The sequence below is a fragment of the Mya arenaria genome, chromosome 13, assembly GCF_026914265.1.
Source record: "Mya arenaria isolate MELC-2E11 chromosome 13, ASM2691426v1".
Lineage (NCBI taxonomy): Eukaryota > Metazoa > Mollusca > Bivalvia > Myida > Myidae > Mya > Mya arenaria.
Window position 1 is genome coordinate 20,197,394 of NC_069134.1, and position 17,979 is coordinate 20,215,372.

At 35.0% G+C, this 17,979-nt stretch overlaps 1 protein-coding gene across 2 annotated transcripts in view; it reads right to left on the reverse strand.

Annotated features, from left to right (window-relative positions):
- LOC128213471 (inactive tyrosine-protein kinase transmembrane receptor ROR1-like) overlaps nucleotides 1-17,979 on the reverse strand; it is a 155,780-nt gene that overhangs the window by 126,720 nt on the left and 11,081 nt on the right. The window contains exon 1 of one of the 2 annotated variants that reach the window (XM_052919196.1): nucleotides 13,986-14,440. The exons of the other annotated variant lie outside the window; for it this stretch is intronic. The gene's annotated coding sequence lies outside the window, so the exon portion shown is untranslated. Of the gene's footprint in view, nucleotides 1-13,985; nucleotides 14,441-17,979 lie in introns of those variants that run through there. 2 annotated transcript variants of the gene reach the window in all.

Sequence of the window (17,979 nt, forward strand, 5' to 3'; positions counted from 1 at the left end):
ATGACAGAACCTCATGATGACAAAGCCAAAACTATGACAGAACTTCATGATGACAAAGCCTAGACTATGACAGAACCTCATGATGACAAAGCCAAGATTATGACAGAACCTCATGATGACAAAGCCAAGACTATGACAGAACTTCATGATGACAAAGCCAAGACTATGACACTGTACCTCTTGATGAAAAAGCCAATACTATGACAGAACCTCAACTTTTTTCTTGGAAAAACAGGCAAGCTTAAAATGTTTGTTTTTTGTTTTATCTAAAGTTATTGTGCATTTATTAGGTATTGCTTTTAGTTGTCATTGTATTATTATGCACGTATTATTTCAGAATGTCTACTTAATATTACAGCAGATATAAAAGATGCACTCCATGTTATGTAAGAGGAACACAAAATGTGAACAATCCACAAATTATTACAGAACTTGGAACATTGCCTGGAAGTAATTCAGTTTAAAGCCTCATTGATTGAGAATGGCCATATAGTAAACTCTTGTGAACGCAATTAATTAGGGGTATAATGCATAAAAACTGGGAATTAACTGCTGGGAATATTCTGCCATTGGAATAATGCATCACTAAACACTTGATGTACAAGTAAATATGTGCTGATGGAGAAATTATATGGATAAATTACATACAATAATACTCCTACATTTATAGCATGGTAAGTAGAATGAACTATGAGTTATAATGATATAATTATACTTTACTAGTGTGTATTATAGATTTTAAGAACATAGCTATTTTGATGATTTAACTCGTGCAGTCTGGGGAATATGCCTCCTGCAATCAGGGGACATATCTTGGGACATAACTCCTGCAATTAGGAGACATAGCTTCAGACATAACTCCTGCAATCAGGTGAAATAAATTCTGCAGCCAGGGGACATAACTCCTGCAATCAGGGGATATAACTTATAACATACCTCCTGTTATCAGGGGACGTAACTTGAAACATACCTCCTGCAATCAGGGGACATAACTTTGGACATAACTCCTGCAATCAGGTGACATAAATTCTGCAGCCAGGGGACATACCTTCAGTAATCAGGAAATGTAACTCCTGTAGTCAGGGGACATTACTCATGCAATCAGGAGACATAATGCCTGTTATCAGGTGAAAAATCCTGCAATCAGGGGACACAACCCCTGCAATTAAACTTAAAGAAAACATAAATCACAACTAGAAGAAGCAGGGTGTTACGGAGCAGTAGAGATTTCTGAACAGTTCATACATCAACTGCTAGGCCTCCTCTTGACTTAATTGACGAGGAATGTACATAAACCATCTTTCAGGAGTTAGCCTGAGCAGCATGTGAATTATGACCGATAAATAATAATTATCAATGATTTCATAATGAAGCAGTGTCAATAACTGTCTTAGCCCTTGTATTTAAACAAGCTGAAACCTAGGCTTAGATATTCAAGGACATTTTATGTTTTGCTTTGGCTTGGATGATGTTTCTGTACATGCATTGTATATTTTAACAAAATTATTAAATTAGCTGAAACCTAGGCTACAATATTCAAGGACATTTTATCTTTTTGCTTTGGCCTAGATGGTGTTTCTGTACATGCATTTGTATATTTGATTTTTTTTTATTTACTTTAAATGAAATATATTTTTGCAGTTATTGACTATTGACAATTTTTTATATAATTGGAACGACCAGAAAACATTTCCTTACCTTTAAATCAAATGATTGAATGAAAATTTAATTTATTTAGATGTTAATGTACAAAAGCAGTATTTTAATGAGGTTAATGCTCCCAATATATAGAATTCAGACTAGTTAATGTTTTTATTTATTTTTATTAGCTTTATGCCCAGAGGGAATAGTCATTAAACTACACATTCCTTACAACATTCACATTTTGTCAAATTGCTAAGCTTTTCAATTTAAAATTAATGGAAAGGGGCAAAATCAAAACTTGCACAAATCCAAAAGACCATAATGACTCATTCCCTGCTAATGGCCCATTTAGGCAAAACCTGAAAAAATACTATCTGTATATATTACATTAAAGTAGCAAAATTATCATAAACTGCCATTTAGTTTGTCTTTATTGCCAGTAATACTATAGACAGGATCCCCATAAATAAATTTTCTTCCTAATTTATGGCCGCTCTTCAATACAACAAAATCACAATCTATGATATTTGTCCATCATAAAGCCCAGTCACTCAAAGACATAAGTTTGACAAACTGCCCAAAAAAACACAAAACAGCTATGAAAGAGGACTTTGTTTAATGACCCAGACATGATGGACAGTGGTCAAACAGGACCCCCTGATTTTACCTGAGCCAGGACCTTACAACCCCTGTGCCATAAAGTACAGGGATCTTTTACACCACAGCTCACACCAATCTGATGAAACACCCTCCCCATTAATTTAAAATGCAGATTTTTACAATTGGGATTCCAGATTTGATGGTGATAAAATCCTCTAAATAATTTCAACAAAAGGATGTGCATGCAGCCCCTCATTTAAAAGGAATTGGTTACACTGATACCAAGGACAACATTGAAGACATGACAATGGCAGAAGACACAGATGGACACAAAACCATTAATATGAAATTTAAAAATATAATTACAATTTCCAATCGCTCATCCTATTGAAATAGACTGACAGAAAAAAACATCACATTTTTTAGTCATCTGCCCAAAACTTTGGAACAAATAAAAATTCAGCTATTTTTCATTCATATGTAAAGCATGCTATTGATTACTCAGAATTATTATATAATTTCTACACCTACAAAGGAATTAGACAGAAGAAATAACTCTGCAAAAGAAAAGCACATGTGCAAACCCAATTTACTCAACAGCACTTATTATCCTTCTATCAATTGACTAAAAATACTCATTTGTGACCCATTAAGACAGTATCCACCCAGTTCCCAAAACCTTAACAAGACTAGATTAAAAGACTTGGATGTGCTCATAATATACCCTCCAGTAAAACATTAGCACAATGTTATGACATACTGCAGCATTCTAATGTCTGCATTATCTTCATGCTTTCTTCAGGGCAACTCTTTGATCCCACAACCCTGGCTTGTTTGTGTGTGTGTCTCTCAGCATCTATGTTACCAACTTCCCAACTGCTTATGTGATGAGAGCTGGGTACTCTCAAGACTCCTTTAATAAGCTCATTACAAAGCTGCTGGAATTCTTCAGTGTCTGTGTCTGTGGCCATTTAATTTTACATGTCTACACCTGCATGAAACATGGAAGCTCTCTGGGTTCCAAATTTATTTTTTAAGCATCATTTAACATTGGGTAATTGATGAAATGGAACTTTAGAAGAAAAGGATGATATACTTAAGTAAATAGTGTTAAAGTTTGTATCATAAGGAAAAAGAACAACAACAGGTACACCAAACTTGAAAAGAGGCAATACTGGCAAACTTATGCATGTGGATAACATGCCAGCTTAAAAAAGAACAAACTCTGTCACATTTACATAAAATATTGATAGCCAACATTGCCTAAAAACATGCTAGTGAACCACTACACTAAACCTACATTGCAAGACATCTTACCAGTCGATAGCCACAAAATAGTCGTTAGCACTATCGCTTCTCACCTAGGCATCCTGGGTTTGATTCCCAGCCTGGGCGCATGTGAGTTTGGTTTGTGGTAACCAAGCTGGACAAGTGGGTTTCCTCTGGGTACTGCAGTTTCCCCAACATCAGAAGACTACACTCTCGTGTAAAATCAGGCCAACAAAAGTGATTAATATAATGCTGTATAAATTGTTTCACAATCATATATATATAGGTTTAAACTAGATGGCTAGCAAAGTTGACATAGTTTAGCTGTCCACTGGCAAGATGGCAAGTAATGTTGACCTAGTTTAACTGTCCACTGGCAAGATGGCAAGTAATGTTGACATAGTCCAGCTGTCCACTGGCAAGATGGCAAGTAATGTTGACATAGTGTTCCTGTCCACTGGCAAGATGGCAAGTAATGTTGACATAGTCTAGCTGTCCACTGGCAAGATGGCAAGAAAGGTTGACCTAGTTTAACGGTCCACTGGCAAGATGGCAAGTAATGTTGACATAGTCTAGTTGTCCACTGGCAAGATGGCAAGTAATGTTGACATAGTGTTCCTGTCCACTGGCAAAATGGCAAGCAATGTTGACATAGTCTAGCTGTCCACTGGCAAGATGACCAGCAATGCTGACATAGTTTGCCTGTCCACTGGCAAGATGACTAGTACTGGTGACATAGTCTAGCTGTCCACTGGCAAGATGGCAAGCAATGTTGACATAGTCTAGCTGCCCACTGGCAAAATGGCAAGCAATGTTGACATAGTCTAGCTGTCCACTTGCAAGATGGCAAGCAATGTTAACATAGTCTAGCTGTCCACTGGCAAGATGGCAAGCAATGTTAACATAGTCTAGCTGTACAGTAGCAAGATGACAAGCAATGCTGACATAGTCTAGCTGTCTTCTTGGCACGGTGACTAGCAATGTTAACATAGTCTAGCTGTCCACTGGCAAGATGACAAGCAATGTTAACATAGTATAGGTGTCCACTGGCAATATGACTAGCAATGTTAAGATAGTCTAGATGTCCACTGGCAAGATGACTAGCAATGTTTACATAGTCTAGCTGTCCACTGGCAAGATGACTAGCAATGTTAACATAGTCTAGCTGTCCACTGGCAAGATGACTAGCATTGTTAACATAGACAGTCTAGCTGTCCACTGGCAAGATGACTAGCATTGTTAACACAGTCTAGCTGTCCACTGGCAAGATGACTAGCAATGTTAACATAGTATAGCTGTCAACTGGCAAGATGACAAGCAATGCTGACATAGTTTAGCTGTACATTGACGTGATGGCTAGCAATGTTAACATAGTTTAGATGTCAACAGGCAATATGACAAGCAATGTTGACATAGTTTTAGCTATGTTCTAAACAACGCAATGACTTTCTTTCAAGTTCATCTACAAGTTATATGATTAATCAGGGTCTCATAAAGTGTGCTGCAATTATAATCATGGAAATTGTATGTCTAACAGTGAAAACTATGACTTTTGTCATAAGACATAGAAGGAAACCCAGTCTCAAAGAAGATTGCTGTAAGCAAACTATTACCATAGCTTTGTTGTTTCACTGGCAACATGACTGGTTACTGTTCATTGACAGTTACCCTATGAGTATTAACTTTGAATAAGAAGACATGCAAAACATATCTATAGTGTCACTTTTCTGAGGAGAGTAAAACTGGCAAATATGGAAGATCCAGCTGGTCAGGCCTTGTATGCCAACCTGGTCATCAGCTTGGAAGATCCAGCTGGTCAGGCCTTGTATGCCAACCTGGTCATCAGCTTGGAAGCTCCAGCTGGTCAGGCCTTGTATGCCAAGCTGGTCATCAGCTTAGAAGATCCAGCTGTTCAGGTCTTGTATGCCAACCTGGTCATCAGCTTATTATCTTGCTGGAACAAACACTGCAAACTGATCTATCACTCATCAGCACCCATCCACAATAGCAATGGAACTGCTAATTGGTGTAGTTGTCCTGCACAGGTGGGCTTATCAGCTAAATGCTGTGTGGCTTTACAGTGGATCTCAGGTAATGAGCTATATGAGAATATTAAGTGGACAATAAGGTCATTACCTGAGATTATAGATAAAGTGCCAATTGCACTGAATTGTTTTTGACAATTGGTACTAGTCATAACACTTTAGGCGAAGTAATATGAGATTGCAAAGAACTAAAGAATTAAATTGGTCAATATACCATATAAATAGAGTCTCAGTGGTTGAAACTTTCATCAGTTTCACCAACAAGAGCCCCAAATATAGAAAGCAATGCCCAACTGCTTGTTGCTTCTTCTATGATCCAGTGTCCATGACGCCAAGCTTGCACCTAGGTAACCACAATGACACAACCATTTTTTTTAAAAGAACAACAACAACAACGGACCAAAAATCACAATCAAGTTTACAAATCAACATATCAAAAGTTGTTTTTTAGGAAATGGATTTTGCTTTTTGAAACCGTCTGACATCAATTATTTTATTCAAGAAAAACACAGCAAAAAGACAACTTACAGGCACAAACCAACATAATTTTACAGAATGTGCAAACTTTTAATAGCTTTACATATCGCTGCAATTTTTCAAGTCAGCAAATATTCCAAAAACATGTTTCAAACACACAAACCATGTGAAATGAAAATGTTCTTGAAATCTGATAAGACTGCACTGGGTGCCTGTAGATGCATAGAAACTTGTTGACATAGAAAAACGAGACATTTTTCTCACCAACTGCACCGAAGCGCGTCAAAGGATCTCTCAGTAAGCACATCAATTCCTGAAGAGTTTTTACTTTTTGTTTTAATCTGATTTCTATGGCAGAAAACATAAACACCATTTATATGACAAGATAAGCCCTCGGGTGCAAATATGTGAATAAAACCCAGGTAGCCACAGGAGCAAAAAGGAGGGGGAGTGGTATGTCATATAATATGAATGCAACAATTGGTTTGCCCCTAGGGTATTTCAATTTTAGTAGGGTTTTAAGGTAAATAGTTGACAAATAAAAAAAACTAAATGAAGAAAATTGATATACAATCAACATTATAATTCTTATATTAATCAAACTGTTTTCATTTCCCGCAGACAGTTTCTACAAAGGACTGGAATGTTTAAAATACAATGTTTATGTATGATTGAACTAAGTTTGGTTTCAATTTCGGCTATTTAGTCTTTCTTCGAGACTCATATGCTATCAAAATGGAGTTTTGAACTTTTGAACACATCTAATTAAAAGCTATCAAACTCGTGTTTCAGCTGAAGTTGTCAGTTTAAAACCCATAACTGATTCTTAATTTGTTTTGAAATGAAACAAACATGAACACGTACAGTTTAATTTGTTTCTGACAGTATGAATTATTTTTTTTAAAGTCGCACACAATTCCTTAAATTTATTTTCTCAAAATAACTGCGACGTAATATCGCGAAGTAAAAAAAAAGAGAGTCACTGATGCTAAAGACAGATATGTATATCAAACATTGGTAATATTAGCTACATCGTTATTTCTAATGTAATTTCAACAAAAACTATTGGGATTTTATCAAAATTATTCATCTCTCTCAATTTCTAGTAAACTTGCATCCAAAAAATACCCCAGTGGCAATTTTTTTGCACATGGGTATATTTGCCCCTGCAGGCAAATTTGCCCCATGGGAAAATATTCTGCATATAAATGCAACTATAGAGAGAAATTATACATCATTTCGTACAGACACATAATTCATCTTGTAAAATTTTGGGAATAGTTTATTATCACAAAATCTTTCATTTGAAATTGAAATCGTCTGCAAAATGGAAGATTCTAAAAATATATTTCTAAATTTCCTAACAGACAGCACGTTTGACAGATGTAATCTCTGCTTGTGTGTCGCTAGTTGCTTGTCTGCTTTGATCGTTGTCCCAGTAACAAATTCATACTAAATGTTTCATCTTCTTAGCTAAATTTGTTCCTGTAAGTTAAATGGTCTTTTTACAGTTACTTCGGTCATGAACAAAACCTTAGAACCTAGATTTTATCCAAGGTTTTGAACCAGCCAAAAATTATACTTCTCTATCCCACATTTAGGAGCAAGGTGAGATTTGCGGCCACTAAAATTGTCCAAATCATTTTTCAATGTCAATATCAGAGTTTTCTTTTCTGTACAAAATGCACCATATCAGACTAGCCAAAATGTTCAAGCGGGAGGTCACTCCCAAACCCCTGTACCCACACTTAAACACATATTATACATACTTTGGTTCTGAGGGAGTGGGCCTTTGTAAGAAGTTTGGTCCTCTAAGTAACGCCTTCTCGAATGCCAAACCCTTGGGCCCTCCCCTGACATATTACATGAATGCTATTAAAAGGGATCGGTAAAGTTGAAGACAACATTACATTTATGCTCAACCTAAACTGATGTTATACACATTACACAAAAAGTAGGTTACCGTACTTTTAACACATAATAAGTGGGGCGATAAAAAATATGTGGAATTTTTATATTACTTCAAAACTATTCATGCAATTTATATCTGGAACTGGTATGCAAATTGTTATCAAAAATGGTTGTTTATCATACGTAATATGGAAATTTGGTAATTTTAGAATTGCCATTTTGGGGGCATCCACAACAAGACTTTGACATTCAAAAAATGGAATTTTAAATTCCCAGTACACTTGAGTGATATAAACCTATTTTTTGTAAGTATATCCCAATGAATTATCTTAAGCCTTTTGATATTTTTTAAGTCCCAGGTTGATAAAAATACATAAATAATTGCATTTATCACAATTACAAAATGCAATAAAACAAAATATAATCGAAAATTAGCAAGCACAAATTTGCATATTGCTTTACTTTCTTAATTCCTTAAATTCTATGTTGCTTTATATACTGATGATTTCCATTTTTTAACTAAGCAGTTAATCAGGTTAACCGGTAATCATACTGTTATTTTCATAAAAAAATAATTGAAAGCTAAATTATATTCAACTGAAGAAAAGGGAGGTAATAAGACAATCAGTATTGGAACATTAAATCGATGATTTTTCATTTTGCTTTAATTTAAACACAACATTGATAATTTTTCATTTGAAAATGCTTGCATCACATTTATTTTAGGAACAGGAGCTTAATTTTCCTCATATAAAATTTCATTTGAAAATATTCAGTATTTCTCTATTTTTTTCTTCAGTCTATAAGTGTCCTGAAACTGCTCAGGTACTGTTTTCATAGCACAATGCTTCATTAGCATATAGTGAGTCAGTGGTTGAGTTAGGGATTCCCTTAGTATTTCCCATTCTTTCTGTTTAATAAAGCATGGTGTGAACCTCAGGGGGGGTTTATCAAGCATTATCTGAGACTTAACTCAATTTAATCATAATTATATACGCACTTTTATTTTTATCTTTAATTATTTAATCCTAAGTGGTACGGGGACTTTAATTTGGTCGGCAGACAATGTTCATGATGATTGAAATTTACATAAAATGACACCAGGGAAATCTGGCAAGCATTGTTTTAAATCATGTTTTTAATTAAGCAGTTCCTATTCTAAGTTTTTTGCAGTCTGTACCAATTTTCTCTAATGAAGTCCATATTCGTAATGGAATCGTCATTTGAACTGAACTCATTATTGTCAGCCGAATCATTTACAGTTTTTCCAGCACTGCCCCTTGTGAAGGTATTTCAGCCCATTTAAATTTATTAATGACGGACAAAATATTGTGCAATGCATGCTCTTTCCTTCTTTTCTTTTCTTTTTTAATTTCTATATTCTATAAATGTGAAATGGGGCATTGATGATGCCAGTAAATTGATACCATAAATTTGTGTTTGCATTTTAATCCTGAATTTGCTAGGTGCAAAATGAAATTTAAAATTACCATCCATTTATAAAAATATTGTACCCTTAACAGCAGTTGATTTCCATGACATTTCAAGTAAGATTAAGTGGGATATAATATTATAATTACATTGAATAATACTGCATAAAATGACATAATTTGTGGAGTTTTTCGCTGCAAGTGAGTGAGACTCCTACATGCACTTCGTGGAGTAAGATGCTAGATGGTTATTATTAAACTCAACAAAGAAACAGACAGCGTTAAAACAATCTTGCGCTAAGCCCTTATGACTTAATTAACAGTCAAAATATTCTGAGATGTCCTTGATGGTAAAAAAAGTATGACTAACTTTCTAAAGTGATATTGATAACCACATTATATTCCTGCAATCCACTCTCCAAAGTGTAAGTGGCTCCTGGAAGCAGTTTAATAGGGGGAATCATGTTACTATACATGAGAGCTATTTTCCAGACATTCTGTCAGCCCGTGGGGACCATCAGATAGCTGATTGATTGTGTCAGACATTGTTGTGTGTGCTGTATCAATACTTAATATCTAGTGTCTCCATGTCATGGAATCACTCACTCAGAAGAGCTAGCCAAATGGCCATGTTTGTGCATGTTTTCCTTACATCATATTAATAAAAACGGCATGCAATAATTTATTAAGGCTTAGAGTCGAATATAACATGATCTGGTGGCAACCAGTATATGCAGTGACTACTCCAAGTTTGGCTGAATTTTGAAAGTGAAAAAATTCATTCGAAGAGTACATACGACAAGTTGGCGCATGCAATGAAACTTATTTTGGTAGTTTTTGGAAGACTCAATCATCTTAGTTATCATCAGCTTGATCATCATCACCTTGATTGGACATTTTTACCATCTATCATAATTGCCACTGTCATTAGGGCTGATCCAGGATTTCACGTACCTAACCTTTTAACTTGCTCCCTTCCCTCTGAACCGAAATTTATTTTGTTCAAAGCGTTGGCAGGGTGCTTGGGGTATTCCCCCAAGAATTTAATTTTTTTTTTAAATGAAACAACAATTCCTAGTCTGAAATGGTGCATTTTTGGCATATTTTATTACATTTTTTGTCCAATAATGAAATAAAAAACTTGGACGTGATGTAGATGATGATGATGATGATGATGATGGTGATGATGATGATGATGATGATGATGATGATGATGATGATGATGATGATGATGATGATGATGATGATAATGATGATGATGGTGGTGGTGGTGATAGTGGTGGTGGTGGTGGTGGTGACAATGACGACGATGACGATGACGACGACGACGACAACGATGATGATGATGATGATGATGATGATGATGATGATGATGCATACCAAAACAAGCCATAAAAATGCTTTCTTTCAAGGCCAAAACTGGATGATCAGATAAAATGGTTGATACCAGAATGTGAAAACTTTGCGCTACATCACAATAATCAAAACCATAAGGGAGCCAGGGCCACACAGGCTGAAGAATCAAACAGCCACATTCCAGGGAGCTCCACTTAATGCCTCTCCTATTCAACAACTACAACAAACACCAACTAATGAGTTTCACGCCAGGTTAATGCAGATGGACAGGTGACCCTTTCTAAATCCCTTGAACCCCTTAGCAGGCATGCTATCACTGTTACCTGGCCAGGCTTATCATGCCTCTATCAAAGCCATTTGGGCTTATCAGGTACACAAGGTATTTAAGTGCCAGAACAGATATGCGAGAATAGAATGGCAAGCATTTTCTTATTGCAATAATATTGCTTTTGGAACAAGAAAGTCACTCAACAGGATTGAAATTGACTGTAATAATAGAATATAGTACACCCATTCACCGAACACGCAAACACAGTCACACACGCGTGCATTTTGGGCGATGCAAGTGTATTCCAACATTTGTTTGTCTCATATTTGATAAAGAAGAATAACACAACACATGTTCTAGTCAGAGTTACGGAATATGCTATATATGAATTGTCATTTTGTGAGCATGCCTCACAGTACTTTAATTTAAAAAATACATCTTAAATAGTTATAATCCAAGGTATGGCATATAACAAATCTTTTGCTTGACCCAGAATGACATTTAATGATTTCAGGGACTTTATGCAAGCCGATTAAGACAATATATCTATGCAGTCATTATAGGGCTATATATTAGACAGATATGAAGCAAGACTATAAACAAGTCTTGTAATGAAAATTTGGGTTCCATTCAAAGAGGTCAGGTATGGTGATAATTTTTATCAAAGACTGGGTTACTCTGAAGGCCTCATCTCATAACATTTTCTGACAAACTTATGATGGGCTGGAATGGTTCTGAGATGCCGCAGATAAAACATCTCATGGTTCTTTCATGTAGAAAGATGTTATCTTCCATCTAGGGCCTTATCTTCTGTTTTAGAGTTTTTAATAATGTAAACAACAGAGTATCATCAAGATTAAATGAGAAATATCTGACTTTAGCTGCTAAGTTCAAATGTTCTCTGCAACCAAGCCAGCAGTTTGGCTTTTTAAAATCAAGAACATGTTACAATATGATTGAAAAATCTGATAACCAGTTAGATATACACCAGAAAATTACTGATTTTTGTTGTTTTGTTAAGAATAATCACTTTTCATCAGCAAGCATCAAATTTCGTAAATGTTTCTGCGAGGCAATGGAAACAAGCTTTATACAGTCAAACAAAGGAAAAACAACTCATTATTTTAAGAATACACAAATTTTATGTTTGTTTATACGGCAAATGATCCAGCATGAAATACTCTGGCAGCATTCTAAACAGTTTTAGTTTACGATGAACGAAAAATCATTTCACAGATTAACATTCATCAAGAACACATGCGTTTCTAAGACAAGTGCAATATAATAAAGCCGTTGCACATTTGAAGTAGATTTTGTAACTCAGTAATGGATGAACGCGGCTTGGTAATGAAGACATGATACATGTGATATTCCCAGAGTTATGAAAAAGGGTTATGATTTCCCGTGAATAAGAAATTCCAACTCATTTCTTGTACACATGATACATGAAGTATGATTATGAGTAATTGAAACTAATCAAATACATCATAAAGATATTTCTGTCTTATCATATATATGATCTTACTTGAAAACTTAAGTTCATGTTATAACATTACCTTGCACATTAAACACACTATTGTTACAAATATGGTAGGAAATAAATGTGCTGGTCCAAATACCGGTTCTGTTAATGCATATGAAATAACTTTTTGACTGAAGTTTATTCTGATAATTGGCACACTTTAGTGTGAATGACTGTTTGACATGTGCATTGATATGTAAACAAAACTTGATAAGCACCACAAACTCATCAAACATGTCTCGCCCTTTTTTAGGAAATATTGCTATCATATGACAGTTTCTTTTTCCTGCTGGTACATTATAACCAAGCTCTTTTAGGTAGTTCGAGGGATTTACATGTTGGCCTAATGCAAGGAACAATTTTACTATATGCCCCAAAATACTCTGCATGCCCAAAAGTTATTTCCGTAAAAAACCTGCATTTCGAGAAAGACACCCACTTCTGAAGTCTGCCATCCAGCCAAGCTCCTCAATTGAAAATTGCTTTATGGCATTATTATGATGGTACTAGAAAACTTGCCGAAAGAAATATATTACCAAGCAGCTGCAGCCATCAATAGTTTCCAAAATAATGACTGCTATGTGGAAAACTATGAGAATGATTAGTTGTTCTCTGATGGAAACAACTGAAAATTGCACCCGACCAGGGAAAAAAATAATATACACACTATTTGAGCACTCTTCAGTTGTTATTAACTGATTATGATTGTAATAGGCAATATCCTAGAATATGTTGTTGCGAGTCAACAATAATATAACAGCTAATGTCTTTGGTACTGACATAGCATTGTCTTGAATGCATGATAATAACTAGTTGATTGCTTTTAGCAAAAACACTGGAGATAGATGACATCTATCAGTGTAAAAACACTGCATCAAACCGAAAGTTAAAGTCGCAATTAATTTGTTCGTGTCAAATCCCAACAGCGAATCATAGGGATATAATTTAATTCAAGGCTTTGAGTTGCTATCAATGTTGTATAAAAAATTATTTGAGTTCCATATTGAATTACGTCAATTTCTCATGACCCAGCGAAAAAGCTGTCATAATGAATATTCAGAAAACTGGTGTCAGATAAAATCTCCAATAATCACAATATCATCTGATCAGCCCAATAAATGCAAAAAGGAACTTCGGAAATACAGGAATCTTGACTCACACAATTTCATACTTTAATCAATAGCTTTCTCTCTGTGCCATTATAGTGAATCACTTTGACAAACTTGACAAAAGACAAAATGATGCAAATATTCATAAAGGTCAGATGTGATACAAAGTAATACTTCAGAGCCTTGTTGTGAATGGTTGGAAAACCCCTCTATTAAAATGTTCTTACTTATACTAATTTTATATTTACTTTTAAACTTATCGAAATACTTAGTTTACATATGAACAAAATCTAATATTCAGGTTGAAAGAAAACTATTGCTCAATTTTTTAGAAAGAAGAATAAATGTACCCACCTGGTGTACTAAATTCCAAGCCAAGAACTGCTCGTCACAGATAGGCAGCACACAAAGTAAAATCCAAACTGATTTTGTTGATACAAAATAATTAAACAAAATTCAAGATTCACATCCACCAAATTCAACTTCTTATTATGCCAAATTCTTCGCAGCAAAGATTTCTTACAGTTCAACCATCAATATCTTCACTTACCAAAGTCAATCTAACTAACAAGTTATGATTTGTTTAGCTAATCCAAATCAATTTAGCTAATTAAACCTCTTCAGTGATACTGTCCTGAAGCCTAACACTCATTCTCTGTAGAGAAAAATCGGGTACTGGTAAAATACATGCCCAGTATTCTAGCACCCTTCTAATGAACATGTGCTCAAGAGAAATGAGTTACAGACTCCCCGTCTGAGAGTAACTCGCGCGCGAGCTATTGTAGCAGAGCTGTATAGGCCCTCGTCTGAGAGCTGTGTGTGTGCTATTGTAGGGCTGCTTGCCTTTGTGAGGGATGGCTGTTGGTTGTTACAGGACTGTTGATGGAAATCACTCAAACACTGGAAAAATGCTTTACCAATACCAACAACAGACAGGCAAGCTTTCTTGATGTCCCTGCTGAAATGATAATACTGGTGCTTTTTTAAAAACCATATATAGACAGACAGAAATAAATCTTCATCTTAACTGATGCAACCGAAGGTCTATGTAAAGTATTCATCAATTGTTATACAACGTTTGATATGTATTACAACAAGGGGACTTCGTCTTCAATATATAATAATTGTTGAGTAATGCGAATTGGTCATATTTACAATATTACAGCATTCTGAACAAACAATGCCGATGCCTATCGTGACCAATTGGCATTACTCAACAATTATTATATATTGAAGCCGGAATTATGGGCCTTGCCGCACACATGCATACTGTCAGTTTTAATTTTTATTCTGCACTTTATAAAGTTTTATGCAAATATCTTAAACCATTTTTTTTTTTCAATTGTGGTCATAATTTTTTATTTTATTTAAACTATACTGACTTTATGTTATTTTGAAGTCTATTCTGCAATTAAATACTTTTTATAATATCATATAACATTTTTTGCATGAAAACACTCCTTGTCTAGCAGAAATGCATGTCATTTATTCATAATTATTTTCTGGTAAACAAAATTTCTGTGAAAAATGATAATATTTACATTAAGAGTTCAAGAAGTGAACATTACACAGAAAATTTTACCAACAGTCAGGGTATGAGGTGAAAGGTATCAAAGAGTTCTTGTTTAATTTACATCAAACAACCAAGCCAAGAATCAAATGGAAATCTGCAGATAGAGAAATACCACCTTTCCCAAAAAACAAGTGCCACCGTCTGCAAGAATATTATTGACACACCCTCAAAGTCTTAAAAAATTGTTCTTAAAAAACTTGCATTAACCACAAAAATCACAAAATAAACCTACATTTTATTCATTTATTCACAAAATGAATGTCAAACATAACTGGAACTTAGAAGGGTGAGAGTGGTCTAGTGGTATAGGTGTCCGCCTCTCACCCAAGAGGTTGTGGGTTCGATCCCCACCAGCGGTACTTTCTCATAGCCTCTCAAAAAGGACACAGTACTGGTTTCTGCCCAGGAAACGGATTCGAGAGTGATTCTATAAGCTATCAGCTTTCCTCACAATCGAGCTTAAATGAATTAGTATAAACTAAACATAACTGGAAAAGTCAGATGTATGAAACACACAGCAGAAACTTTATATTGGCATTGTACAAAGTATGATTGATGATAAATAACTATCATAATCATACACTATAAAGTGTATTAAAACAGCCAATTCCATATACATGAGGAAAACATGAAGCTTACCCAAATAGAATAATATGCCAGACATCCGTGTCAATTTAAAGGCTTCAGTATAAATAATATTTTATTTTACCCAAGATGCATCATTTTACTTGTTTAGGAAGCAAGAGCTGAAATGCAGACAAAAAACCCCAACAAACTTAACAAGCAAACATGACCATATTGATTATTTATATAAAAACTCAATATGTTACAAGGTCAATTTCTAAGTGAAAAGATTCTTGTTTGTGGGAACTGAACCGTGAACCTCATTTCACAAAATACAATAAAAGATTATGTAAATGAGTGGCATATGGGATTTTTGCTATGTTTTATTGAATGAATCCAAGCTGCTTAAGCTATGTAATTGAAGCAAAACAATAATACTAAGTTCTACAATTTAGATTTCATTGACAACAACATGCAACATTTGTTCAGGAGTTTATTTGTAGCTAGTTTAGTTTTGCAGATGTTAGCTAAACCTTGTCAAGAACTGCAGGGAACAAAATACTGAATTTTTGTAATAGATTTTTTTTGCAGATTTTTTTCTGAACTGAATAAATCAAGTTCTTGCCTAAAAGGTCTGTTAAACTTTCATCCTTATTTCCAAAACAATAGATCATGAATAAACTCTGACAACATTTATCAGAATTTTGAAACTAATCCTTTTCTTGACCAGTCAGTTTCTATTCTTATTGAGTTTGTGCATATTACTTCAAAATTGCTCCCTTTAAATATACAATGTTTTAAGTAAAAGAGATGGACAAGTGCTCTCTGTTTTTCATTGTCCTTGTTACTTATTAGTGAAGACAAGTGCGCTGCCTTTAATTCCATTTGTTGGATCATTGACAAGACTTAGTGCTTAAATGTCACCCTACCCTATGTTATAGTAATACTAATTTACTAGTATCAACATGGTTGCCCTAAAGAGATGCACTGCCAATTGTTCACATACTGTTAAAGTGAAGAATTCTATAATAAGGTATTAAAAGTAAAAACAATGTTACAGTGACAATGATGGAGTTTTAAGGTTTCACCAGTTAAATTATGAAATATCACAAAATCATAAAATATTCAGGAATTGTTCTAATGGTCTTAAATAAGTTGTTTATGTACTTGAATTTGTGCACATTTGTGAGTTTGTACTTTAAGAACTTATTAAAGCTTTAATTAACATCTTTTATTCATGTGTTATATGCAATGGTATGCAGATAACTTGTATTTGTCCCATTACAGACAAAGAGAAAAAGAGAACTTTGTCTTTGCTCCAACAAAGGCAATGGAAACCAGAGTGCTTGTTTTTGCTCCAACAAAGACAATGAAAGCTAGAGTGCTTGTCTTGGCTCTAACAAAGGCATTGGAAGCCAGAATGTTTGTCTTTATTCCAACAAAAGCAATGAATGCCAGAGAGCTTGCCTTTTTTCTAAAAAAAGCAATGAAGCCTGAGTGCTTGTCTTTATTCAAACAAAAACAATGAATGTCAGAGTGCTTTTTCCCACAAAGGTAATGGAAGCCAGATTACTTGTCTTTGATCAAGTAAAGGCAATGAAAGCCAGTGTACCGATCTTTGCTTAAACAAAAGCAACAGAAGCCAGATTACTTGACTTTGCTAAATCAAAGGTAATGGAAGGTAGAGTATGTGTCTTTGTTCCAACAAAGGAAGTATGGTGCTTGTCTTTGTTCCAAAAAGGTAATGGAAAGCAGAGTATGTGTCTTTGCTCCAACAAAGGCAATGGAAGCCAGAGCTTTTGTCTTTTCTCCAACAACAGCAATGGAAGCCTGAGTTATTATCTTTGACCAACAAAGGCAATGGAAGGCGGAGTATGTGTTTTTGCTCCAATAAAGGCACTGGAAGGCAGAGACTTATATTGCTCTAAGTAAGGCGATGAAAGGCAGAGTACAGAGTACTTGTCTTAACAGCAAATAAGGCAGTGGAAGCCAAAAGATTTTCTTTGTTCTAACAAAGGCAATGGAAACTAAAGTAGTTGTATTTGTTCCCATGGAGGCAGTTGAAACCAGAGTGCTTATCTACACCTCAACAATGGCAATGGTAACCATGTACTTATTTTTGCCCCCACATAGGCCATTGAAGCCAGAGTGATTGTCTTTGCTAAAAAAAGCAATTAAATCCAGTTACACTTGTCTTTGCTCAAACAAAGG